This window comes from Peromyscus leucopus, chromosome 4 (assembly GCF_004664715.2).
Source record: "Peromyscus leucopus breed LL Stock chromosome 4, UCI_PerLeu_2.1, whole genome shotgun sequence".
In the NCBI taxonomy this organism is placed as follows: Eukaryota; Metazoa; Chordata; class Mammalia; order Rodentia; family Cricetidae; genus Peromyscus; species Peromyscus leucopus.
In genome coordinates, this window is record NC_051066.1 from 26,857,234 (window position 1) to 26,885,183 (window position 27,950).

Consider the following 27,950-nt stretch of genomic DNA (forward strand, 5'->3'; position numbering starts at 1 on the left):
TTACCATGTAAAAGTATTTTTACAAAATTTAAGCTTAGAGCTTTTATTGGCAGCAGAAAGAATCCTGCAGCAATATTGCCCTACTTTTTTTTCTTGGTTAGCTTTGTTTTTAGCAATCAGGTCTCACACCAGGTCTAAAGCTACATTTGTTATGTTACAGTAAAGAGGAGACAATCAAGCTTGCTGTTTCTGTGATCTGAATATGAGGATCCATTGTGTCAGCAACCAGCAGGTGTAAATCAGGAGTTCTTGGAAGCTAGGCTTCTATAACATAGCAGGTTAATCCATAAACATAAGGTGTTCAGATTTTGTTAAAACTTCCCTAAACTGTCTGGTATTTTTAAAAGAAATTTAGAACTTAGAATCAAAAAGTATACAGAATTTGTAGTTGAATTCTACTTACAACATATGATTTTGTCATAGTCTTACACTGAATGTGAGAGCCATTTTTGGTTCTCTGCTCTCCTAACTTGTGGGAATTCAAAAAACAGCTTCATCAGGAATTATTTCCTCCTATCAGTATCCTGTCACATCTAGTCACTTTCCTATTAAGACATTAAATTCATTTTCAGTTAGTTGATTAAATTCCCTATTGATATGTGCTTGAACATGTATCAATCTATTGATTCAGCTTAAATCATGTATGTATGCCAGCTATGACAGTGGATCTAAAGGTGTAGCCATAGACATGGTTCCCATAATCAAGTTGTTTTAAGACAAGCATCTTGAACCATGGCAACAATATAATTCAACAACAGGTGAGCAAAGTGGACCATCAGACTAAATAGGTACATTTACAGCTAAACAGAGATACTCATTTATCTGTGATTTTACTACAAAATCAGGGTGAAATAGTTCTGACTGTATATTGTAAATGCTTAACCATCCTCAATCGTATTATCTCTTAAAATAAACCCTTGAGTATCACTGAACATACCAGACAGGGTTCTTTTTTTCTTATGGTCTTTGGGTTTGTCTTATTTTCACTTTGTAAATTAATGCATAATTTATTTTAAAATTTTTATAATTTATGGAATTGATAGTGAGTTAAAAACTACCTATTGAATACTTCCTAAATGTGGCATAAAGTTTAAAATGAAATTAAAAAGAAGAAAATGAGAGCATGTCCCCCCTTCTCCATTGATGACCTGCCATTTAAATACTCTTTCTCATTTGGAGAGCCAAAGGTGACCTATTAACCAATAGGTTATAACCCTGGAGTTAAGGTAGGGGGAATAGAGTTCCTCCTTTCAGGACTCTGGGGTACTGAGAGAAGATGACTTCTCAGGCTATCTGTAAACTGTTAAAATTGATGCAAAAGGACAGTAGTAAACTCTGCTGTCCCCCGGAGGTAGACATGCAGTGATTATATGTTCTCAGGGACTGAAGAAATTAAGGCAGTAGGACTATTTAAGCCAAGTTCAAGACCAGTCTTGGCAACATAGCAGCTCCTGCCCTAGAGCAGACAATCAAAATTCACAAATCTCCCTGTGTGTTACTATGTCTAGCTCCTGATCTGCCATATGCTCATGTAACTACAGTTATTTTTAGATTTTTTTTTTCTATCCTGGGGATGAAACTTGGGCAAGCACTTCCCTGTTGAATTGCTTGTTTTTCACTACTCTACAGATTTTCTCAGTATCAGAAAATACTATTTTAAGTAATTCATTGTCCAATTCAGTGGTTTTATTTTTAATTTATTGAACTTCTTAATATGCAATATTTAATGCCTTCTGCATAAACATACTCATTCTGAAGACCAAAACGTTGGATTTTTCTTTTTCAGCATCCTGTCTGGGTATACTACATGAATTAGTGAAAATATTACCATTAGCAGTACCAACATGTCATAGTTCAATAGCATATCATAAGTCTACTGCTGAATCTATAGTAACTCTATACAAAATAATTTAAAGAAGTTGCTTCTACATTTTTCCCTTGTTCTATTAGTCAACATTTCTTACAACAAAACAACATACACCTTTCTTTAACACTAAAAGGGACAAATTGAAATCAAGACACTGATAGATATCAGCAGGACCAAAGCTTCTGATGTTGCCCAGTGAGTAACACTGTACACGCACACTCCAGCAACTGCTGTGCCAGAATCACTTTTCTCCGTTGGTGCCCCACAGCTGTGGCCCATTAGGCTGAAATCCATGGTAGGTCCCAAAGACCCTGGGACTGTTCCAATAAAGGAAATCCTCAGATTGTTTGCTTCTGATTTTGAAATCACTCCAGATTTGGTTATTGATGTATGGGCCACTTTCCTACCAGAAGTCAATCAGGAAAGGCTTAAGAAGATTTTAGTTGTATTACAGAAAATTAACAAAATCTATGGAAAATATTTAAATTTGGGAGGTAGTCATACGTGGCTGGTGTCCACAGATGCAAAGGAACAACATTAATTTTCATTTTAAATTTTTCTGTCATTTAAAATGTCTAGATGCTCAGATACAGGTCTAAACCTGTATCTGCCTTTCCCTGGGAAACCCATCCTTATTTTGACATGATAAATTTCAAAGTTTCAAGTTTTCTCTTTCTATTTTTCAAATTATTTTGTCCATGATTTACTACCTACAAATTTTTGCTCATTTAATATCCCATCTCACAAGTTTAAACTAAAAAAGAGTATATCAGTGTTGTAATATGGTTTTTCAAACTCAGCCCTGCTGACATTTTCAAATATGTAACCTTTTTATGTTGGGTAGGGTCCACAATGCAGGATGATCCAACCCTCTCCGACCTCTGACCTCCAGAGGCAGCAGCACACATGCACAGACCAGAGGGCCCAGGAAAGGCCTCTGAAGGCTGCTTTGAATCTCACTTACACTTGCCTCTGTAAAAGCTTTCTGAGCTCCACGTGTTTGATTTATGTACTTCTGCACTGTTCATGGTATACTTCAGGAAAATGAGTTTATCCAAAGAACTCCCTTCAAACAGTGACCGTATTTTCTATAGGGCACCAAGCAGCCCTTGCTTCGTGGGCCAATAAGCAAATAAGCAGGTGCCGCCTCAGACTACTTTCTCTGCCTCTTTTAGTCTAACCACTAGTAGAATTTTGTCTTTCTTGTTGCTTCACCCTAAATTCTCATCACCTAAATACAACAAATTACATGACCCCAAAAGGAGGCTGAGAAGTTGCCACTGACTCGGCTCCCTCCAGTGCCTCTTTTTGCCTGTCATCATCCCTTTTCAAGGTTAGGCTTGAGAGTAACCACCTGCAGAAAGGGAAGGCGGGAGCTCCTTCTTGGAGTGACTGAGTGAGTCCATGTCTTCTTAGGTCAGAGACAAAGGAGAACCTACCATTTTTGTCACTCTTTTACCTGATAAGATGTTCTACATGTGGGGAAGTCAATTAGTCCACATTTGGGATGAGTCATTAACTTTCCTGTGTTTCTTTTATAATTTAGAATATATCCCAAGAAATTTAGATAAGCCATCGAGTTGCATTTTTCTTCTTATAAATCTGCACTATTCACTAATTTATATACTTTTACTTTAAGAAATAATAGTTTATCTAAGTAAAATTGTTTTATATGTTAATGTTGAACTATTCTAAGTATAGATAAAATAATTTTAGGATCAGTTTAATGGCAATTTGGTTTTCTAATAAATTTCAAAGCTGACCTGAATAATATTGTTACTTTTTACATTAACCTCCAGAATTACTACCCTGTTTTAGGAGTTAAGAAGCATGTCTTTCCTAAATTGAAGAGCAACATCTCATTTCCTTACTTTAGGCTTTTCTTTTACTGCATAAGAAGTTATTGCCTTGCAAGTCTGAAGGCATGATTAAATTATTTTTCCTTTTCTTAAGGAGAATAAATAATTCAGTCTTTGTCAGGATGGTTTCAGTTTTTATACTATTTTATGAATACTTCATCAGCAGTTTTAAATAGCCCTTTTTCCCCTTATCAGAATCAAATTTTTCTTCTCTTAATAAGAGGAATGTTTTAGTCTGTCTTGAAACGAAAATAGTAATTCTGATAAACAAAATTTTTAATTATTTGCTTATCTAGCTTTATCTTAATGTCTCTCCATAATATTCATTATTTTAATTAAAGAACACGTACAGTGAAGTATAGTTTAGAAGTGTTTTAGCAATATGTACAGGAAAATATTTACAAAAATATGATTAGATAATTGAATTGTTTTACTTTTTGCTGACCCAGTTGGAAAACAAATTTTTTTTATATGTGACTGAACATTCCTGTTGTTAATATTGGTAGAGTTTTAACTGTGCATGCTCTTGTATCAAGTGAAAGGAACTGAGAGAAAGTGAGTAATGTCAGAGAAAAATATAATTCAACATGAGAGGTTGGGAGTCTTTATTTTTCATTACTAACATTAAAAGGCATATGTCATTGAAAAGGATGGTCTAGTACACCTTGACTGAAGTCTATTTTATTATTTCCTTAACTACAACTTGCATTATAAAATACTGATTTTTTTTAAATATTAAAAAACACAGAAGTAAAATAGGAAATTAGTATCACGATGTCTGTTTCCAGCAGTATATCAGATTGTTTACTCTGAATGACTATCTTAACACAACAACGAAACCCACCATGAAGCAATATATCATTCATGCATGAATGCATGCCTGAAATCCCAGTGCTTATGAGACTGAGCCAGGAGGATTGTGAGTCAGAGTCTAGCCTGGCTTGTATTAGTTACTTTTCTCATTAATATGACCAAAAAAGAAACTTAGTGAAAGAAGAATATACTGCACACTGTTTGAAGTTATTCCATTATGGTTTAAAGGTCATGGCAGTGGCAGCTAGAGGAGGTATGTTACATTCAGTTGGGAAGAACAGGACAGTGAATACTGGCTCCCTTTCTCCTTCTTATTCAATGGAGGATTTCTTTACAGTGATTATTTCCATCTCAATTAATGCAGTCTGGAAATTTTCTCACAGACATACCTAAAGGTTTGCCTTCTTGGTCCTGTCAAGTTAGCAATCAATACTTGATTTTTGTGCCTTCTTTGGGCATGTTTAACCTTTTCTTTTCAGACCTAAGTATTCTTTCAGTGTCCTCTGTAGAGCTGACTTATGGTCCAAATTCCTTATATCTATTTTTATCATAGAAAGTTTTCCTTTCTCCCTCAATTACAACTGGTAGTTTTGCTGAGTATAGTCATCTAGGCTGGCATTTCTGGTGTTTCATGACTTAGAAATCATGCCAACCCCTCTGGCTTTTGTAGCCTTCGTTGAAAAATACAGTGTCATTGTGATGGACCTGCTTTTATGTATGCCCTGATCTTGCCCTTTTACCACCTTCGATATCCCTTCTTTCTTCTGGACAGTTGGTGTTTTGACTGGTATAGGATATGGACTTTCTGTCCTGGTCCTATCTGTATGGTGTTCTATATCTTACTGGACTTGGATACGCATCTCTTTCCTTGGATTAGGGAAATTTTCTTCTGATTTCCCTTCGGAGAATATTTATGTGCCTTTGACCTAGCTCCCTTTTCTTTCTTGTATTCCACTATTCATAGGTTTAGTCTTTTTACATTGTCCCAGAGTTCCTATATGTTCCATTCTTGGAGTTGTTTTCTTCAACTGAGTGATCCAGTTCTAACTTGTCTTCAATACCTGATATTCAGTCTTCCATTTCATCCAATATATTGGTGAAGCTTTCCTTTGAATTTTTGTTGAGTTCCTGAATTTTTCACTTCCAGTTTTATTTCATTTTGCTTTTTCTTCGGAGATTTTCTTCATTAAATTCTATTTTAATTTATTGAATTGTTTTCATTATTTCATTAAAATTTTGGGTTCAGTCTTGGGCAATTCAGTATTAATATTCAAATGGGTTATCAGAAGTACTCCTGCTTCATCTCAAGCTAAGTAAGGTTTCTGAGCCCACAAGAAGACTTTCTGTAGAATTAGAAGATTCTTAGAATTTTCAGGAGTCTGGGGGAGGTACCCATAACTTTCCCTCATGAAAAGGGGGCTGATGGAGTTGGCAACAGGAGTCTAGGATCCTTCCACCAAGAAGAGGAGCAGGAGGGAAGAACCACAAAGCAAGTGAGGGCCATGGGTTGACTTTCAGTAGTAGGAAAGGAGCAGTGTTTGGTCACTGAGATGGGTAGAGTTGGCTTCAGAGGTCTAATGTCTGCCCAGAGAAGGGAGCAAATGTTTATGGTGGGAATTGATGAAGTTGACAGAGGTGGGTGGAACTGGTGATGGGTGTCTAGGCTCCCTGTCTTGGGCTAGGAAAACAAGGGCATTGAGTGGGGGTGGATAGGACTAGCAGGATGAATTGGAACTCCCTACTTGAAGGGGGGATGTGAAAGGGAGGGGCACAAGAAGACAAGGGACTTATTCCTCAATAGAAGATGCAGGTGTTTGTCTAGTAACCCTCCCTGGAAAGAGGAAGTCCTCAGTCATCAGGGTGGGTGGAGTTGATGGCCCTAGTCTAGTGTCTGGAACAGGGTTTCTGCATGGAGTGCAGGAAGGTAGACATGGGAGACAAATTGCCAATCAGATCCCATGGTTCTGTATTCAGGTTTTTATGGAGCTTCTACACTGCAGTCCTTAATCACTATACTTATGGGACTAATGTGTAAGAATTCTATTTCAGTATATCTAATAATCGAGTGTTTTCCTTAATAGTTGTGCCAGAAACCCATCCAAGGACTGAGGAATCTGGATGCAGAGATCCACAGCTAGGCCCTGGGTAGAGTGCCGGGAGTCTAATTAGCAAGAAAGAGGAGGGTTTATATGAGCGAGAATTGTTGAAACCAAGGTTGGATAAAGCACAGGGACAAATAGCCAAATGAATGGAAACACATGAACTATGAACCAAAGGCTGAGGGGGCCCCAACTGGATCAGGCCCTCTGAATAGGAGAGACAGTTGATTGGCTTGATCTGCTTGGGAGGCATCTAGGCAGTGGTACCAGGTCCTGTGCTCATTGCATGAGTTAGCTGTTTGAAACCTGGGACTTATGCAGGTACGCTTGGCTCAATCTGGGAGGAGGGGACTGGACCTGCCTGGACTGAGTCTACCAGGTTGATCTCAGTCCTCGAGGGAGGCTTTGCCCTGGAGGAGGTGGGAATGAGGGGTGGGCTGGGGGGAAGGGGAGGGGGGCAGGAAGGGAGAGAACAAGGGAATCTGTGGCTGTTACGTAGAACTGAACGGTATTGTAAAATAAAATAAAAGGAAAAAAATAATAATTGAGTGTTTTATACTTTTGATAATAACCATTTTGTCTAGGTTGAGATTATATATCATTGTAGTTTTGATTTCCATTTTTCTCATCTGTAATAACATTGAACATTTTTATGTATTTGTTTACCTTTTTTTTTTTTTTTTTGAGACAGGGTTTCTCTGTGTAGCTTTGCACCTTTCCTGGAACTCACTCTGTAGCCCAGGCTGGCCTCAAATTCACAGAGATCCACCTGGCTCTGCCTCCCAAGTGCTGGGATTAAAGGTGTGCGCCACCACCGCCCATCTTGTTTACCATTCTTACTTATTCTTTTCAGAAATGGCTGTTCAAACCCTTTGTCCACTTTAATCATATTATTTGATTTTACTGTTTTCAAATAATTGGTTTGTAACTTGTAATTTTTTTTTCTTGTTATTGTTGTACTTATTAATGTTCTATTTGTTTTTATCTTGTTTTTTAGTTTTTAAATGTGATGTGACACAAAATCAGTTACCTCCTTGATCCTGCTTCTATCTATGTCCATGTCTTCACCTCTCATTGCATCTCATCTCACTCAAATTGGGCTTCCTGTCCTCTTCTGTTTCTGGACCTGCTTGCACGCAGGCACCAGGGATCTCCTAACTGTCTTGTCCAGGGGGCATGTTTCAGTTCTTCACTGCTCTCTTCTCAACCTCTCACATTCATGGCAGCTTTCTCCAACAAATATTCTACTCCTTTGTTTACTTGAATCTATCCTTCTACAGTGTACTTATAATCTAGATATTCTTGCTTTTACTGTTACCATTTTTAATCTGTTCCTATACTACTCGCCCCTTAAATATTGTTATTTCCAGATTCTATACTTTCTAGTTTTTTGCCCCTATATCCATCCCACTTTTTGTCATTTCAACTCACATATAAGCTGTTGGTTCAAAAATTACTATTTTAAGCCACATTCATATAGACATGATAGTCGTGATATCTAACCCTGTCATTGTAACTAGATTGTGATTCACCATGGAAACACACTTTTGAGATGTCATGAGGGTGTTACTAGAAAATTTTAACTTAAGAGGAAAGACCCACCCTGAAGGTGGGTAGCAACATTCCATTGGTTAGGATTCTGACCTACATATCAAGGAGAAAATGAGTGGGACATCTCTCTTTTCCTCCTGTTTTTGGACACAGAATGACCAATAGCTGTGATAGGCTGCTCTCCCAAGGTCTAACATGACCAACGACTATTATAGGCTGCTCTCCCAAGGTCTAACATGATCAATAGCTGTGATAGGCTGCTCTCCCAAGGTCTAATATGACCAACACCTGTGATAGGCTGCTCTCCCAAAATCTAAGCCAAACAAACCAAACTGAAATGGCTCTGTCAGGTATTTTATCATAGCAATAAGAAAACTAATATAATAATATTTAAGCATTTCAAAAATCAGCACAATTTTACCCTTTTGTGTATTTTGTTTGATTTGTTGGCATATTGTTAACAAGTCAGCAAATGAGTTGAAAAACTTACTAGGATTTATAAAGTCCAAAGGTGTAAATCACATCCCACCATTCCCCATTCCATCTTCAGAACAGACTCATGACCACACATGCTATGGTACCTCTTCCATTCTCAGAATACACACATGCCTTTCATAGTAAAAGGTCTGTGGAATGTTGGATGGCATCACAGAATCCTTTTGAATGGTGCTCCAGGCACCAACTGTGTATCAATTAAATTAGTACCCTACCTCTGTTCCACCTTGTTGGCTCTGCAGTTACCTTTAGGACTACATCAAAGAGCTTTCTTAGCAGATGGCCCAATAGAAGTTCCTCAGAGAAGAACATTCAGTGGAAAGAGAATGAGAATGGGATATTAAAGGCCAGCTGTAGGTTGGCTCTATCCCTTTACTTTCAGCAACAGAAATTGCTCTTTTCTAGTGTGTTAATAGCTCTCAAGTATTTTTATCCCTGGGGTCACCCACAACCCTTGTTATTTCCCCCAGATCTTTCCCTTAACTTTGTAATATTTCTGCATGTTATCCAGTTTGAGTATATGGACTTATTTTCTCCTAGAGCCCTGATTATTAAAACATGTAAGTTCACAATTATTTGCCATTGTTTTCCTAAAGTCTTATTGCATCCACAGATATAACACAGCCATGTATCAAGATTATCTTAAGTACAAGTGTACCCATTTCTTTTGTTTTCAACTTGAAAGTCCTAGTTGAAGCACTCAATAATAATTAGGAAATAAGAAAGGTGTGCAGTTTAAAAGAATTAATACTGAAGTAAGCTGTTTAGCAATGGTTGATATCCCCTGACAAATTGATTACATGGTCAGCTAGATTGTATTTGACTTCATAATTCTCTGCTTAATTCATGACCGTGCATCTTGACCCATGCTTCTGCCTTTTGATCATTATAATTTAAGAGATAATGTATTTTTTGTTTGATTAATATTTTATGTAAAAAATTCAAATGGAATTCTAATATATAAAAGAAATTAAAGCTGGTTCGAGTTAAAGAAGGGTTAACGCCTAGGATATAGTCGAAAACTTACTTGTCAGCTTCTACTAGCAGGGTTTGTGAACTCTTTGTCTTGTCTCTTTTTCTCTAGCTCTAACTCTGCTGCCATCCTGGACCTGTGCTGAATTGGCACATAGACATCTCGCTTGATCTTAGCCATAGTACATTAGTAAATAGGCTGCTCCATTTTACTCACAGAAAGCCTGTCATACCCATATCCACCACCATAAGAAGAAACTGGTTATAATGAGATCCTGGCTTCAATTTCATCAAGGCAGAATGGTTTCTCAAGAAAGGTTCTTTCTTCTTTCAAAGGCATCTGTAATTTCCATCTGTTGTGGAGATTAATTTATTCTCACTTTTTATCCTGGAAGAGATTTGCTGAATGAAACATGGAAAATATCTAGTTTGTCAGAAGAATACCGTATATTAATGTAGACTAAATGTTATTCTCTGATAAATATGAATTCCCCTTTGCCCTTTTACCAATTATGTTGTATGACTAGACCTACTGAACTTGTGGTTAGCTAGAAAACACCTTTACCCTATATACTATAAATGACATCTCTCCTATTTTTCATTTAATTTACTTTTAAGGCATTTTTTTTTATTTTTGTTCTATATCCTTTTAATCCTTATATTTTTGCAGTTGAACTTGTCTTCATACTTATTAATGAAAATGATACTTGTTTGGCTAGACTTGCAGTGAATGCCTTTGATTAGTCAGTAAAGAATTCTAATAACAGGTTGACTCTGAACATGGAGTCTTAGATCTGTGGGGTCACTCAAACAATAAAAACACATTTGACTTTTGAATTATTTAGCTCTATTTTGCCTTCTGGGTGACAGAGAGACTTTTAAATTTGTTTAAATTCTTGTTTGTGTGTATGTATGCATGATGTATGTGTAGACAAACGTGCTACAGCTTGTGGCGGGGGTGGGGGTTAGGGAACGATGCTCTGTGGTCTCTCCACATCTTTATGTGTGTTCTGGAGATAAGCTCAGATCACCAATCTTGAATGGCAAATGCTAAACCATCTCATCCGCCCAAACACTTGGCCAATAGCTTTTTTAAAGCATGTTTACTATGGCTAGAACATTTTTCAGAGCTGCCAATCAGTCATACTTTCACAAAATGCAATTATTCAGACAGGATTTGTTCTTTTGAATCCAAACTATCTCATAAATGTCACTGACTTCCGTTCTAAGGGCATGTAAAACTATCTTCTCATTCATGCCTGTCACCATCTTGCAGGCTCTGGAACAGGCTGGTATATGGTTTCCACATTTTTCCCCTTGGGAAAAAAGCAGTAGAAACAATCTCATTTTTTTTAATCTTCTAAATTCTATCTCTAGGGTTCTTCAAAGATTACCATCAATGTAATCATGTCATCTTCAGCTTCTCTAAGTTATTTCTTTCAGGAAATCATCTGGACTGGGATGATTGGCATAATTTAAAACAAAAAAGATCTACTACTATTTCTTCACCTCTTTAAGCTTGTGACTTATTCTTTTAAACTGAAATAATTTTAGACCTAGGGCAGGATTTCAAAACTAATGTAGAGCATTTCCCTGTACCCTTTACCTACTCTCTCCTGATATTAACACTTACAAAAACACAACCCAGTTATCTAAACCACACTCCTGCAATTTCATCACTTAAGTTAGAAACCAGAAAATTGGGCCTTCTGAGCTACAGGAGAACCTGTCCAGGAGAAAAGAAGGAACATATTTTGATATCTGTAAAACCATCTAACTAAGAGAATGACCATGAGTATAACCACCAAAGTTGTTCTTTATATTCTTTCTTATTCTCACCCCTTCTACTTTTCCCTCACTTATTTTCTGGCACTATATCATAGCTTGAATTTTCTCATATTTTATATAAAAAGAAAAATGAAATAGATACTTTTAACCATTTGATTTCTTTCACTCAGTGTAATTGTTTGAGGACTTCATGCCACTCTTTTATGAAAAGCTAGATTTTTTTCTGTTTTATTTATTTATTTATCCATTTATAATGAAATAGCACAATTACAGTATTTCACTGCTGACCTATTTATGGATATTTAGAAGTCTTCCATTTTGGAAATTACAAGTAGCTATTCTAGCTTTCTTTTTTGTTGTTATTATTATTTCACAATTTTTATTAGCATATATTCATCAAAAGCAATGATTTGCAAAATATTTTATTCAAGTAGATTATGCAGTATGACCATGTTTGCCCATTTTAAACTAACTCCCCTTTTTCCCTATTACTGATCCCTTTCCTTTTTTAATATCTATTTTTAGTTTCTCTTTAATTATGTGTATAATGGAAAAGGGTGTGTTCACATAAACGCAGATACCCACAGAATCGAGAAAAGGACACTGGATCTCCTGGAGCTGGAGCTGCAGACAGTAGCAAACTGCCCAGAGAGTGTTCTGGAACTAATCCAGGTCCTCTGTAACTACAGTACATGTTCTTAAGCACCGATACTGCCTTCCACCTCCAGTCCCAAAACAGTCTGCCTTCTACTTCTGTGTGATATGTGTGTATTTTTTCTTTCATATGTGGAACCTGAAATACATATATACATACATACATGTATGTATGTATGTATGTATGTATGTATGTCAGTGTGCTTGGAAGACAAAGAAAGCTGAGAGAAGTGTGAACAGTGAGGGAACAGCTCATGACATTTCAAAGGTGAACAGGACTGTGTCAGGAACAGAGATAGGGGCCATTTGTGTGACATTGTGGTCAGACTACCTGCCTGCATTCTCTTTGTGTCCTGTGAAGGGTTAAGTTTCAAAGTGATAGACTGATTTGCTTGACAGAGAAAATCAAATCAAGATGGTCTTCAGACTGCTGAAAACACAGTTGTAATTAGTAAGCAACCTCAGCACCATTGCTGAGAAGCGTACTGAGCTACACAGGGACAAGAGCAGAGTTTCCTTAGGTTCGCCACATAGAAGTTGATTGAACTATGGTTCAAAGGAGCTGGGCTACATTTCTAGCTGGCAGTAGAACTTGACAGTGCTATAAACATCTTATAATTGATACTTGTTTTAACAGTAAAGTTGCAATATTGAGGGGGTCATGGAGAGGTGCTGAGGCTAGGCACTGTGTGGCGGGTCCCTGAAAAGAGGCCCTAAAGATACAATCCATAGACACAGAGAGACAGACAGAGGAAGGGATTAGGGGAGACACATGGATTTCTCTGGAAGAGAGAAATAGAATATATTTTTATAGGAAGACTGGAGCAGGGAGAGGGACATGAATGGGAAGACCAGGAAAGAAGGGAGAAGGAAGATGGGATTGAGGGAGGGGAGTAGAGATACAGGTAGAATTGAAGGGCATTTGAGGGGCAGCATGGAAATCTAGTGCAGGTGAAATTTCGTATCATATATGATGGCCACGCTAATGAAAGCTACAAATGATGAGAGAGACAGAATCCTAACTAGCTGTCTGTTGTCAATAAATGAAGCTTCCAATACCAGGACTGGGTTTCATCCAGTTTTAGCTTTTTATAATTCAGCAGTAGACTTATGGCACTGTTAAACCTTGCACTGGTGTTAAAAATAGCCTACCTTTAAAAAAAAATCTTTGTCATGTATTTATTTCTGTGTGTAGGTGTGTGGATACATATGTGCCATAGCATGTATGTGATGGTAAGGACAATTTGTAAGAAGGGATTCTCTCCTTCCACTATGAGGTCATCAGGCTTAGAGGCAAGAGCCTCTACCCGCTAAGCCTTCTCACCTAGCGCCTCACATTTTATTGTCTGATAGTGACATTGCCAAAGTATTTATACTTAAAATATAAAAATTAATATTTCAGGTTTATATTGGAGTGCTTGTGTTTAAAACATCAGAATTGGAGGTCTGGGAAGACAGAATTCAGTCACTAAAGTCCCTGCCTCTCAAACCTTGGGACTTGAGTTCAGATCCCAGCATCCACATAAAAAGTTGAGATTGGTGGCACACACTTGTAATCCTAGCACCAAGAAGGCAGAGATAGGAGATCCCTGGGACTTGCCAGCCCATCTACATGAGTCAGTGAGTCCCAGGGGAAGAGTGTTTGAAGAAGACAACCAGCACCAACCTCTTGCCTGCACACGCACACACACGCGCGCACACACACACACACACACACACACACACACACACACACACACACGGGGTGGGGGGGGGCGGCGCGGGAGATGGAGAAAGAAGAAGAGGAAGAAAGAGAGAATAATTATAAGCTTGTCTTTGAAATTACTCGTTTATTGCTAGGAGCAAATATCTTAACTAACTGAAGTTTGAGGGCCTTAGGATTATTTTCCTACATTTGGTAAATTCCTTGTGTTTGCCCCTCTTGTTTTAGATGTGAAAACACACGTTTATATTTTTTGTAGTTGCCTGCTGTTTTTAATAAATGATCTGTATGTCAATATCTATTCTTGAATTCCATTATACCTACCTTTCTGATACAAATAATGAATTAATAACCAGTGCTACTGCTTAGCCCCGAGCTGGGATTTGTATATGCTCCCAGACCATATGTAATCCCTTTCAAAGACTTTGTCTTCATAAATCACTAGACATATTAGAAGGTGATTGGCTGATGTGACTCACCATTGTCCATCCTCAGCATTATTAAAATAAAAATATTAAAAATATATCCCAGTTGCTCTTTAACAAATGGCACAATAAAGTCTTCAAATGGTACCAATAGTTAGAAATAAAGAAAGCTTTTATCTTTTTATTCTCTATCAGTTGCCATAGAAAGCTTTCACTAACATTAGACTGATTTACCCAGAAATAAAATTGCTTGCACTATTTTATTTCCCAGTGTTCCTAAAGACTCTTAACTTAGCATCTTAACTGCAAATTCTTTCCAGATTCCGGGAGCTTCTCTCTGCTGGGTGTTCTTGAAACTTAAATGCAACTCAATGATGTGTTCAGTGTTAGTATCAAGGTCATTGTCTGTTTCATTCTCTATTGGTACAAAAAATAAATTTTTAAGCCTTTTCAGGCAAGGCAAAACTTTGAATCATACTGAAGAATGCCAAATGCATTTACATAATAAACATTTTAAAGTCAAATGCTTTCAGAAAGCCTTCAATTTAATGTTCTGAGTTTTTTTATTACTGTAAAATAGCAGATAAGAGAACAGTATGGACAGAATTGGACCCTCTAATGTATTGAGTATAAACCCAAAAGAACTGAAACAAAACAGAGATGTGATATTTGCAATTTAATGTCAAATTTTTCTAAAATTGCAAATATACAGAGTAAGGCCGAGAGGGCGAGTGATGGAGCAATTGTGTCAAGATGCTGGCAATGCCTAGATCTTTATGGAATGGTCCTGGTACTGTTGCAACTGCTCTGTAAGTTTAAATTATTTCAAAAGAAACAGTGTCTTTAAATGTAAGAAAATAAAAATAAAATCAAAGTTTAAGTTTGGGTGAACAAATGACCAGGGTCAGGGGAATTTGAGACAGCAGCGATGCATCTTCAGACATGAACAGCTGAACCTCAGTGACAACGCATTGAGGGAAAGAATGTGCAGCTTGGGTGCAGAGGGAAGGAGAAGAGGAACTTTATACAGGAGGAGAAGTAATCTGACTGAAAGAGCAAAAATACTGGGGACATAAACGTAGACCCATGAAAGTTAAAACACAAACCTGATTAAATGGGCATATAAATAATGGAGAAAAATGTCAGATTAGAAAAGATTAATGTCATAAAGAGATTTGATACTTGAGGATGTGTTCCTCGATATCATATATGAATTTGGTTTTGTTTGTTTGTTGTTCTGTTTTTTATTCTGCTCTCATACAAAACATCCAACCACAGCTTCCCTTACTTTCATTCCTCCCAGTTCTCACCCACCTACCTTCTCCCCTAGATCCACCCTGCCATCCCACCCCCCTACACCTCCTAGAAAAGAGCAGGCCTTCCAGGGAAGTCAAGCGAATACCGGACATCAAGATAAAATAATACCAGGAACAAACCCTCACGTCAAGGCTGGGTGAGGCAACCCAGTAGGACGAAAAGAGCAGGTAAAAGAGTCAGAGACTCCCCACTCGCACTGTCGGGAGTCCCACAGGACCACCAGCTAACAACCATAAAATATGTGCAAAGGGCCTATCGCAGACGCGTGCGTGCTCCGTGATTGCCCTTTTGGTCTCTGAACCCCATGGGCCTTGCTAGGTTGAATCCTCAGGCTGCGTTTTCCCTGTGCCCTCAGCTCCTCTGGCACCCACAATTCCTTCTCCCCCTCTTCCTCAGGATTCCCCTAACTCTGAGTGGGGGGGGGGCCTGATGGAGACCTCCAACCTGGGCTTCTCTCTGCCTAATGATTGGCGGTGGATCTCTGCAATATGGTTCCATCCGCTGCCAGAGGAAGCTTCTCAGATGACAACTGTGCTAGGCATCAATCTATGAGCATAGCAGACTATCATTAGGAATCATTTCCTTTTCTTTACTTTGCTGGTCATGTTTGATTCTACCCTAGTTCTCTGAGCTCTCCAGTCTCTAGTTCCTGCTCATCAAGGCAGTGGCTGGCATGAGATTTGGCTAGAACCTCAGATTAGACCAGTTATTGGTTGACCCCTCCCACAACTTCCGAGCCACCATTGCCCGAGCACATCTTGCAGACGGGACAGACATTTTCTTTTTCCATTCTTCAACTATTTCCAGGTTCTGGCTATTATGAATAAAGCTACTATTAACATACTTCAGCAAGTTTCCTTGTGGTACAGTGAAGCGTCTTTGGTATGCCTGAGTGGTATAGCTAGGTCTTGAGGTAGATTGATTCCCAATTTTCTGAGGAACCACCATATTGATTTCCATTGTGGCTGTACAAGTTTGCACTCTCACCAGCAGTAAAGGAGTGTTCCCCTTACTCCACATCTTTACCAGTATGAGCTGTCACTTGTTTTTTTAGTTTTTTGGTTTTTTTATCTTAGCCATTCCGACAGGTGTAAGATGGACTCTCAAAGTCAGTTTGGTTTGTGTTTCCCTAACAGCTAAGGATGTTGAACATTTCTTTGTTTTCTTGACCATCTGAGATTCCTCCTTTGAGAATTCTGTTTGATCTCTACCCCATTTTTTATTGGATTGTTTGGTTTGTTGATGTCTAGTTTCTTGAGATCTTTATATATTTTGGATATTACTCCTCTATCGGATGTGGAATTGGTGGTGAAAATCTTTTCCTGTTCTGTAGGCTGTTGTATACTGTTGACAGTGTCTTTTGCCTTGCAGAAGTTTTTCAGTTTCATGAGGTCCCACTTAATTAACTGTTGATTTTAGCGCATATGCTATAAGCGTTTCATTCAGCAAGTTGTCTCCTGTGCCAATGCATTCAAGACTATTCCACTTTCTTTTCTATCAGGTTCCATGTATCTAGTTTTATCTTGCAAGCTTTGATCCACTTGGATTTGAGTTTTATACAGGGTGATAAATAGGAATCAATATGAATTCTTCTACATACAGGTTTTAGTTAGACCATCACCATTTGTTGAAGATGCTTTCTTTAATCCATAGTGTATTTCTGACTTCTTTATCCAAAACCAGGTGTCTATAGGTGTGTAGATTTATGTTTGGGTCTTTGATTCTATTCCATTAATGAGTGTGTCTGTTTTTAGCCAGTACCATATGGTTTTTGTTACTATAGCTCTGTAGTACAGCTTGAAATCAGGAATGGTGATATCTTTTGAACTTCTTTTATTGTTCAGGATTAGCTATCCTAGGTTTTTTGTTTTTCCATATGAAGTTGAGTATTGTCATTTCACAGTCTATAAAGAATTGTGTTGGAATTTTTATGGCAATTTTGTTGCATATATAGATTGCTTTTCGTAAGATGGCCATTACAACTATGTTAATCCTACTAATCCATGAGCATGGGAGATCATTTCATTTTCTGATATTTTCTTCAGTTTCTTCAAAGACTTGAAGTTTTTGTCATTCAAATCTTTATATTGCTTGGTTAGGTAACCCCAAGATATTTTATGTGTTTGTGACTATTGTAAAAGACGTCTCCCTAATTTCTTCCTCAGCCCATTTATCATTTGTATATAAGAGGGCTACTGATTTTGAGTTAATCTTGTATCCAACCATTTCACTGAATGTGTTTATCAGCTGCAAGAGTTCCCTGGTAAGATTTTTGTGGCTGCTTATGTATACTGCCATATCATCTGCAAATAACAATACTTTGACATTGTTGTTTCCAGTTTGTGTCCTCTTGATCTCCTTCAGTTGTCTTATTGCTCTAGGTAGGACTTCAAGTACTATATTGAATAGATATGAAAAGAGTGAACAGCCTTATCTTGTTCCTGATCTAATGGAATTATTTTGAGTTTCCTTCCATTGAATTTGATGTCAGCTATAGGTTTGCTGTAAATTGCCTTTGTTGTTTTTAGATATGTTCCTTGTATCCCTATTATCTCCAAGACTTTTATCATGAAGTGGTATTGGATTTTGTCATATCTAATGATATTACCACATTGTTTTTTTTTTTTCTTTCAGTTTATGTATATGGTGAAGTGTTTATCTAATTACTCTTAATCAATGAAAACTCGGGAATCAGATATTGGGGTAAGAACCTAAAGGATCAGAGAAGTGGCAAAGAAGCAACCATTGGCCTCCTCTCTCTCTTTCCTCTATCCAAAAAGGGTAGAAACTCTCTCAAAGCCCTGCCCTACTACTTCCTGTGTCTCTCTGTCCCTAGTCCTCCAAAAACTCTATGGCTAATTTTGATCTGCTAGTAGCTAGCTCTGCCCTCTGATTCAACGCAAACTTTATTGTCATCAAAGTGCGATCAAAATATTCCACAACAATATGGTGAATTACATTGACTGATTTCATATGATGAACCATCTCTGCATCTCTAAGATGAAACCTACTTGTCATGGTGAATGACCTTTTAGATATGTTCTTTGATTCGGTTTGTGTATGAATCTTTGTGTGGTTTGGGTGTCAGGGTGACTGTGCCTCATAAAATGAATTTGGCAATGCTCCTTCTTGTTTCTATTTTGTGAAATAATTTGAGGAGTACTGGTATTAGGTCTTCTTTGAAAGTCTGGTAGAATTCTCCACTAAAATCATCTGACCCTGTGGTTTTGGTTTGGTTTGGTTTCGTTTGGTTTGGTTTGGTTGGGAGACTTTTAATGACTGCGTGTATTTACTTAGGGGTTATAGATCTACTTAAATTGCTTATATGATGTTGATTTAACTTTGCTAAGTTGTATCTGTTGAGAAAACGATGCATTTCTTTTAGATTTTCCAGTTTTCAGAGTGCAGGTTTTTAAACTATGACCTAATGATTCTTTGGATTTCCTCAGTGTCTGTAGTTATGTCTCCCTTTTCATTTTTGATTTTGTTAACTTGGATATTCTCTCTGTCTTTTTGTTAGCTTGGATATGAGTTTATCTCATTGATTTTTCTCAAAGAATCAATTATTTGTCTCATTGATTCTTTGTATTGTTCTCTTTGTTTCTATTTTATTGATTTCAGCCCTGAGTTTGATTATTTCCTGCCATCTACTTCTTGGTGAATTTGCTTCTTTTTGTTCTAGAGCTTTGAGGTGTGCTGTAAAGTTCCTAGTATGAGATCTCTCCAATTATTTTATGTAGGTACTTAGTGCTATGAACTTTGCCCCTAGCAAATTGTTTAATTTATTTATTTGTATCCCATAAGTTTGGGTATGTTCTGTATTCATGTTCATTGATTTCTAGAATGTGTTTTGTTTCTTTATTTCTATCTTGACGATTTTCATTCAGGACAGAGTTGTTCAGTTTCTGCATGTATGTAGACTTTCTGTTGTTAAAATTCAGCTCTAATCTTTGTTGTTCTGATAGGAACAGGGGGTTGTTTCAATTTTCTTCTATCTATTGAGTCTTGTTTTGTGACCGAGTATATGTCTCCAACAATTTTGGAGAATGTTCCATGAGGTGCTGAAAAGAAGGTATAATTTTTTGTGTTTGGGTGAAGTTTAGATATCTGTTAGGTCCCTTTGGTTTTAACATCTGTTATCTCCAGTATTTTTCTGTTTAGTTTTTGGCTGGATGACCTGTTCACAGATGAGACTGGGGTATTGAAGTCTCCCACTATCAATGTGTGAGAGTCAATTTTTTATTTAAGCTTTACTAATGTCTTTGGGGTGTAGATGTTAGAAATTGAAACATACAGATGAAGTTGAGTATTGTTCTTTTGAGGTCTGTGAAGAATTGTATTGGGATTTAAATGGGGATTGCATTGAATCTATAGATTGCTTTTGGTAAAATTGCCATTTTTACTATGTAAATGAACATGGGAGATCTTTCCATTTTCTGATATCTTCTTCAATTTCTCTCTGTAAAGACTTAAAGTTCTTGTCATATAGGTCTTTCACTTGTTTGGTTAGAGTTACCTCAAGATATTTTATATTATTTGTGACTATTTAAAGGGTGTTGTTTCTCTGATTTCTTTCTCAGACCATTTATCATTTATATATAGGAGGGCTACTGATTTTTTTTTTTAGTTAATCTTCTGTCCTGCCACATTAATGAAGGTGTTTATCAGCTATAAGAGTTACCTGGTAGAATTTTTGGGTTCACTTATGTATACTATCATATCATCTACAAATAGTAAAAGTTTGATTTCTTCCTTTCCAATTTGTATTCTCTTGATTGCCTTTTGTTTTCTTATTGCTCTAGCTAGAACTTCGAGTTGTATATTGAATAACTAGGGAGAGCAGACAGCTTTGTCTTGTTCCTGATTTTAGTGGAATCACTTTGAGTTTCTCTCCATTTAATTTGATGTTGGCTGTTGGCTTACTGTATATTGCTTTTATTATGTTTAGGTATGTTCCTTATATTCCTGATCTCTCCAAGACCTTTGTCATGAAGGGGTGTTGGATTTTGTCAGCATCTAATGAGATGATCATGTGTGGGTTTTTTTTTCTTTCAGTTTGTTTATATGGCAGATTACATTGACAGACTTTTATATGTTTAACCATCCCTGCAACTGTGGTATGTAGATGTAAATTATGAATGGTGTTATTAAATAAGAAACAGAGCCAAATGCAGAGTTAAAAGCCCAGAGATTGAGCAGCAGCCAAGAGCTAAGACAAAGACTGCCTTCTTACCCCTCGCTGTGGCTGTAGTCCTTCCCCTCAAAGAGAGACCTACTTCCTGTGTGTCTGCCTTTTTATTGAATTTCTGTTCTGCCTTCTCATTGGTTGTAAGTCCAACCACATGACCTCCTCGTCACTGCCTGTCTATACAGACCTCCAGGTCTCTATGGTTGGTATTGAGAGTAAAGGCGTGTGTCTCCATGCTGGCTGTATCCTTGAACACACAGAGATCTGCCTGTCATGTGATCGGATTAAGGGCATGTGCTACCGTTGTCAGACTTCTGCTAAATGGCTTGCTATTAGCTCTGACCCCCAGGCAACTTTATTTATTAACATACAGATAAAATCACATTTCAGCACAAATAAAATATCACCAAAGTGGTATGAAGCCTACTTGGTCATGGTGGATGATTTTTTTAATGTGTTCTTGTCTTTGGTTTGCCAATATTTTACTGAGTATTTTTGCATCGATGTTCATGAGGGAGAATGGTCTGTAATACTCTTTCTTTGTTGCATCTTCCTGTGGTTTGGGTATCAGGTTAACTGTAGCCTCATTAAAAGAATTTGGCAATCTTCCTTCTGTTTATATTGTGTGGAACAATTTGAGGAGTATTGGTATTAGCTCTTCTTTGAAATTCTGGTAGAATTCTGCACTAAAAATATAGGTAAGCAAACAGGAACTACAAAGGTAAGCCTTTTTGCTTTGGAGACTTTTAATGACTGTTTCTATTTCCTTAGGGGTAAAAGGTCTATTTAAATTGTTTTTCTGGTCTTTTAGATTTTCCAATTTTGTGGAGTATAGATTTTTGAAGTATGACCCGATGATTCTCTGAATTTCCTCAGTGTCTATTGTCATATCCCCCTTTTCATTTCTAATTTTGTTAATTTTGATGTTCTCTCTTTGCCTTTTGTTAGTTTGGATAAGAGTTTGTCTATCTTGTTGATTTTTTTTTTAAGATCCAACTCTTTGTTTCATTGATTCTTTGTATTGTTCTCTTTGTTTCTATTTTATTGATTTGAGCCTCAAGTTTGATTATTTCTTCCATCTACTCCTTCTGGGTAAATCGGCTTCTTTTTGTTCTAGAGCTTCCATGTGTGCTATTAAGCCATTAGTGTGAGAATTCTCTAATTTCTTTCTGTGGGCACTCAGTGCTATGAACTTCCCTCTTAGCACTGCTCTCATAGTGTCCCATAAGTTTGGGTATGTTGTGCATTCGATTTCATTGAATTCTAGGAAGTCTTTGATTTCTTTCTTTATTTCTTCCTTGAGCCATTGGTAATTCAGTTGAGAGTTGCTCAGTTCCCATGAGTTTGTGTTGTTGTTGAATTCTAGCAGTATCCCATGGTGATCCAATAAGATACATGGGTTTATTCCAGGTTTTTTGTTGTTGTTGTTGTTGTTGTTTTGTTTTTGTTTTTGTTTTTTGTTGAGATTTGCTTTGTGACTGAGTATGTAGTAGGATAGCAGGGCTCTGCTCGTGACATAGTGCCTTGGCTATTGTTGGTTGTGGTCTTATTCTGGCATTTAGGCATCTGGGTTTGGGGTGATTATAGGCCTGGGTGCTGATTTCTGGGTTTGTCTTTGTTGGACAGGTGTTTTGTTTCTTGGTTTCTTTTTCCTCTCTGCTCTTCTGGCTGGTAAGGCCTGTAGTTGAGCCGGGGATCTCCATCCAAGCCAGGGTCTGGCACACAATGAGGAGGAAGGGAGGGGGCTTGGGGAAAGTGTTGGGGAGGGGGGCACCGAGAAAGTGAGGGAGGTCCACTGGCAGTTGGCCTATCTGGATTTCTGGCAGCCAGTGTGACCTCTGGTTGAACAAGGGTCTCCACCTGACCTGTGGGTTGAGACACAGCAGTGAAGAAGGGAGGCAGGATTGGGGCTAGTGTCTGGAGGAGCACCAGAATGACTTCTGGTTGAGTAGGGGATCTCTGCCTGAGTTGGGGGCTGGGACATGGCCATAAGGAGGGGTTGGGGAATTTGAGATTATTGTGGAGAGGTCACCAAAAGGCTAGGGAAGGTCCCAGGGCAGTTGGCCTACCTGGAGTTCTGGTGGCCTCTGGTCAAGTAACTCATATATGAGTTTGAATAAATGAAATTTAGGCAAAGGATTGCTCATAAATGTGTTTTTCAAGGTATAAAGAGTGTACAATAGAAATTGAGAAAAGAGCTCAAATCTAGCTTGTGTGTATGGAAAAGGAATTTGAATAGGAAACTGTATTCAACTTAATTTTCATAGATATATTCATTTACTCTTTTAGTTTTATGTTACCAGCTTACAAAGTATTTTTTAAATGTCTGAATATCCTGGCTTGCTGGTTCTGGTAATGATATAAGTAATAAGAACAGATGTCAACATTCCATCTGTTTTCAAGAAATGCAGTTTTGATGATTTGTTCAGAGAAAAGGTCAGTTAAAGTTTTCTGTGTAGTGTGTATTGTAACATGCTCTTTGGGTAAATAAAGGCAACATCACTGGGGAAAAAAATTACACCTAATAAATATCATCAGACAATAACTGCATAGAAGCAGATTGCTTCTTTAAATGATGATACATGTTCACAAACAACACTAAAGTTTGAGGTGTTGTAGATTTGTGAGAACAAAGCTGTTTTTAGCATCTGTATATAAGTATTTACCCTGTACTGGAAACACTGTTGTATTTTTTGAAGATGTATTTCTTGATCCTTGCCGTCTTCTCACCAAATACCCATCCCATGGGTACCTAACCTCAGTAAGTGTATACAAGATTGATTGGAAAACTGTGAAGCCACTTTTTTCTTTGTTTTTCTCCTTTTATTGAAAGTAGATTCTTCCCTCATGCAATCTATCCTGATTACAGATTTCCACACACACATATGTCCCAGTTCCCCTGACCCCTCCTCCTATCCAGATCCACTCCCTTTCTGTTTCTCATTAGAGAAAAACACAGGATTCTAAGAGATAAAAACAAAACATAACAAAAAAGTATAAGATAAAACAAAAGCCATTACATCAAAGTTGGACAAGACAAGCCGAGAGAGAGAGAGAGAGAGAGAGAGAGAGAGAGAGAGAGAGAGAGAGAGAGAGAGAGAGCCAGCCCTAAAAGAAGGTACAAGAATCAGAGATCCACTAGTGAAGACAACACCCACACAAGTTATTGAACATGGAGAGGTCAAGCTGGTGCCTCCATAGGACCTTCACCCACACATTGTAGTACTGTCTTTGGTACAGTGAGGTACTCTTGATGCTACCAAAGGAGAAATGTAAACATCAACCCGGCCACAAACCCTCTGACCTACCATGCGTATTTTGTCCTGCCGCAAAATATGCTAGGGCAATGGGAACACAAAGTTTGTGGTGGTGACCATCCAGCCATGATCTGACTTGAGGCCCACACCACCAGGTGGAACACATACCCAACACTGCTTTCAGGGAAGGCACTTTTATAAAACCTCTTTTGGTTTTCTACCTACGCAAGAAATAATGGTACCAGAAAGAACATCCAGTTAGCAGGAGATTCTTTGTCAAGAAGGTATTTCAAATGTTAGACATGGCATACAGGTTTTTTAAATGTTACTGTTTTAACTAGTAAAAATAACATGGACACTCAACGGTGCTATAATAAATTATAATACATTAGATAATTAGATAATAAAGCAAAAATAAACTTTGCTGCTAGCTTATATTTTCATAAACTGTTGGTTGACAAAGCTTCCTCACTAATTTCTATATAAATATTGAACTGGAAATTTGTTTTGTTTTTAATCTTACACTTTGCCCTTTTAAAAGCTTGGACCCAATATTGTACAATAAATTAGCTGAGCAAGAATATTACCACAGCACATTTATGCCATAATAAACAACCACAAACTGGCATATGCAAATCTGCCTGACATTTGTCACCACCCTTCCTTAAAAGTGTTGCCGGGGCAAGTTAGTTGGTAAAACACAAGTGAAAAGAGTTTTCTCGTGTGATTGAAGTTCAGTGTAGTTCTAGCACGTGGTTTATGTCTCTGAGCAGAAATATGAATCTGCTAATATAAATCATTAAGTTTTGGAACAAGGTTTTCTTCTTACCCAAGCTTCTGAATAGGCTTAATAGCAGAAATTGCCAAATGAGCTATTTTAAAAAAAAATTGTTTTCCTTTACAAATGGTTATCTTTGGTTATCAGAAATGTTTTAATGCCATAAAGCAGAAAAAATGGCTAATGAAGATTATTTAAAATTGCAGCTATCACTAATATCCCTTGATTGTATTATACATTTTACTAATCAAAATAACCCATTCTTATTGATGGGCTTCAATAAACTAAAAACAAAGTAAATTCAATTTTTGGTAATTTTAGATTTTCAATTTATTTTATTTTATTTTGGGAGAAGTTCATATTTGAATACTTTGTTTACATCATTTTCATTGCACCCTCTCCTCTCCATCTCTGCCTATGCCTTCCCCCCTCCCTTTAAAATTCATGACCTCTTCTCCTTTAATTATTACTGTTATGAACATATAGACATGTGTGTATACAAATACACTGCTGAGTCCATTTAGTGTTGTTCATATGTATATGTCTTTAGGACTGAGCTTTTGGGAGTGGATAAACTGGCAGGGGTCTCACTCCTTGAGAAAACTGATCCTCCCTCTCTCCACTAACTGTAGCTCTACATCTAGTGGAGACTGCTTATGAGATTTCCTCTATTCATTGTTGGACTGTCAGCTGCCATTTGTTGACTTTTTACAAGTCTTGTTTAGGCAGCCATATTATTAAGACTTCATGAGTGCAGCTCTCTGTCATGTGTAGAAGATTCCATCTCTTAGGAGATGTCCTGGTCCTCTGCATCTTACAATTGTTCCACCCTTCTTTAGCAGTGTTTCCTAAGCCTTGTGTATAGCAGTTGAGTTGTGGATGTATCAACTGGGGATAGAACCCCATGATCAGTTGTTCTCTCAATTTTCACCACTTATGAGTTTCTGTAATGGTTTCCATCCTCTGCCAAAAGAAGCTTCTTTGATGAGAGATGAGAGCCACACCTACCTGTGGGTATAAGAATAGGTCATTAGAATACATTTGAGAATTATACTAGTTGAGGAAAGTGGCAGTAAGACTTTGTTGACTCCCCTCTCTGAGGAGTGGATGGGGGTTGGGGTAAGGGAGAGGTGGGGGAGGGGACTGTGATTGATATGTAAAATGAAAAAAATTAAATAGAAAAAAATAAATTAAAAAACAGTGACAGTATTAGGTTCTCCTCTAGAATCCATGGTGTCATCAGCATGGATAGTTGACTAGGTTTACAGCAGCAGATATGAATTCCCTCCTGTTGAGCAGGCCTCAAGTCCAATTGGGTAGCTCCTGGGTATCCCAAGATGTAAGTACCAATGTTGGACCCTTGGGTGTATCTTGCCATCTGCTCATTGTTGTAGTTCATTGGCATTACAGCTAAGTAGGACTATTGGTTGACTTTTCTTTCTTGGCAGCTTGTATAACTTTTTGCAGGTCAGTTACAGCTGAATTCCTCCAAGTCCTCTGTCCAGGGTGTGTAGCATCTTCAGCAGTGATCATACCTTCAAGTTCTGGGAGGCAACCAAGGCGATGGCAACAGCCTGTCTTGGTTGGGAGTCTCTTGGACTTCCCTGGTCAGCAACTCAAACAATTCCCATGCCTGGCACTGGGGCTTTTGCTAGATAGTCTGACTTTTGGAGGGAGCTTTATCTCCCTCTGCAGTGTGGCTTCACTTGGATTATTTATACATGTATACACATGCCCTACTATGTATAGTACATCTATATTTTAGTAATCAGGGTTTGTTTCCCTGTGGACTTTCTTCAGTCACCTGCAGTGTTCTTTGATGCTCTTCCTTGATGCTTCCTCGCTGTTGCCGTCTCTTCCACCTCTCCACTTAAATTAGCCATTGCCATTTTTCTCATTTTCTTCTCCATAGCACCTGTACCCTTCTACCCCCTCTCTGGAGCCTCTCTCTCTCTCTCTCTCTCTCTCTCTCTCTCTCTCTCTCTCTCTCTCTCTCTCTCTCGCTCTCTCTCTCACACACACACACACACACACACTCTCACACACACACATACACACAATGTCCCTCTGTATTTTTCTGGTTTCTGTGGTTACTCCAAGTTATAGACTCATATCTAAAGATTGAAAAGTGGGACCTGTAAATATGAGTATACAGTGTTGGTTTTTCTAGGTCTCAGTTACCCAACTCAGTATAATAATTTCTAGTCCATCATTTGCCTGCAGATTTCATGACTTCAGTTTTTATATGCAGCGAATAGTGTGTATACATACTGCATTTTCATTATCCGTTCATCAGTTGAAAGTCATTTAGATTGTTTCCATCTCCTAGCTATTGTGAAGAGAGAAGTAACAAACAAGGAGGAGCAAGTATCTGTGGAGCAAATATCTGTGGAGTAGGATGTTGACTCCTTGAGCATTTGCTGAAGGGTAGTGTAGCTCTGTCATGAGGTGGATTTATTTTAACTTTTTTAGAATTCTCCATACTTATTTCCAGAGTACTACACCAGTTTGCAATCCAGCCCACAATAAATGAGGGTTTCTTTCCCCATATTCTTACCGGCATTTGGTGGTGGTGGTTTTCCTTGTTGTGGCTATTCTGACTGGGTAAGATGAAGTCTCAAAGTAGTTTTAGTTGCACTTCCCTAATCATTAATGATTAATTATGTTAAATCCTTTTTTAATTTAAAAAGTTTCATGCAATATATTTCATATTCTTACCTCTCCCCTACTCCTCCCCAATCCTCACTGCCACCCTACCCTCTCAAATTTTCATTCATTTTCTCTTTCAGAAGAGAAGAAAAAACAAAACAAATGGGGGGGGGGAACAGCCAAAAAAAATTGGAGTCCACTTTGTGTTGACCAACTACTTCTGGGCATGCGGCCTACCCTGGAGTATGGTTGATATTCCCATTGACACTCCATTTGGAGAAAGTTGATTTTTCTCTTTCTCAGCAGATATTAATTGCAAGTGGCTTCTTGGTTAGGGGTGGGATTTTGTGTCTACTTCCTCTTTCCAGTTCTGAGATTTTGTCTGGGTTGAACTTGTGCAGTTTTCTGCATGCTGTCATAGTCTCTGTGTGTTCGTGTGTGTGTGTGTGTGTGTGTGTGTGTGTGTGTGTGTGTGTGTGTAAGATGCTGTTTCTTTCAAGTCATCCACCAAGTTTGTCTCTTACAGTCTTTCCTCC

General features: G+C 37.9%; 1 protein-coding gene across 7 annotated transcripts in view; it reads left to right on the plus strand.

Moving 5' to 3' along the window:
* The window catches only part of Mbd5 (methyl-CpG binding domain protein 5), a 367,675-nt gene that overhangs the window by 256,038 nt on the left and 83,687 nt on the right, over positions 1-27,950 (plus strand). The gene's annotated exons all lie outside the window — the stretch shown is intronic.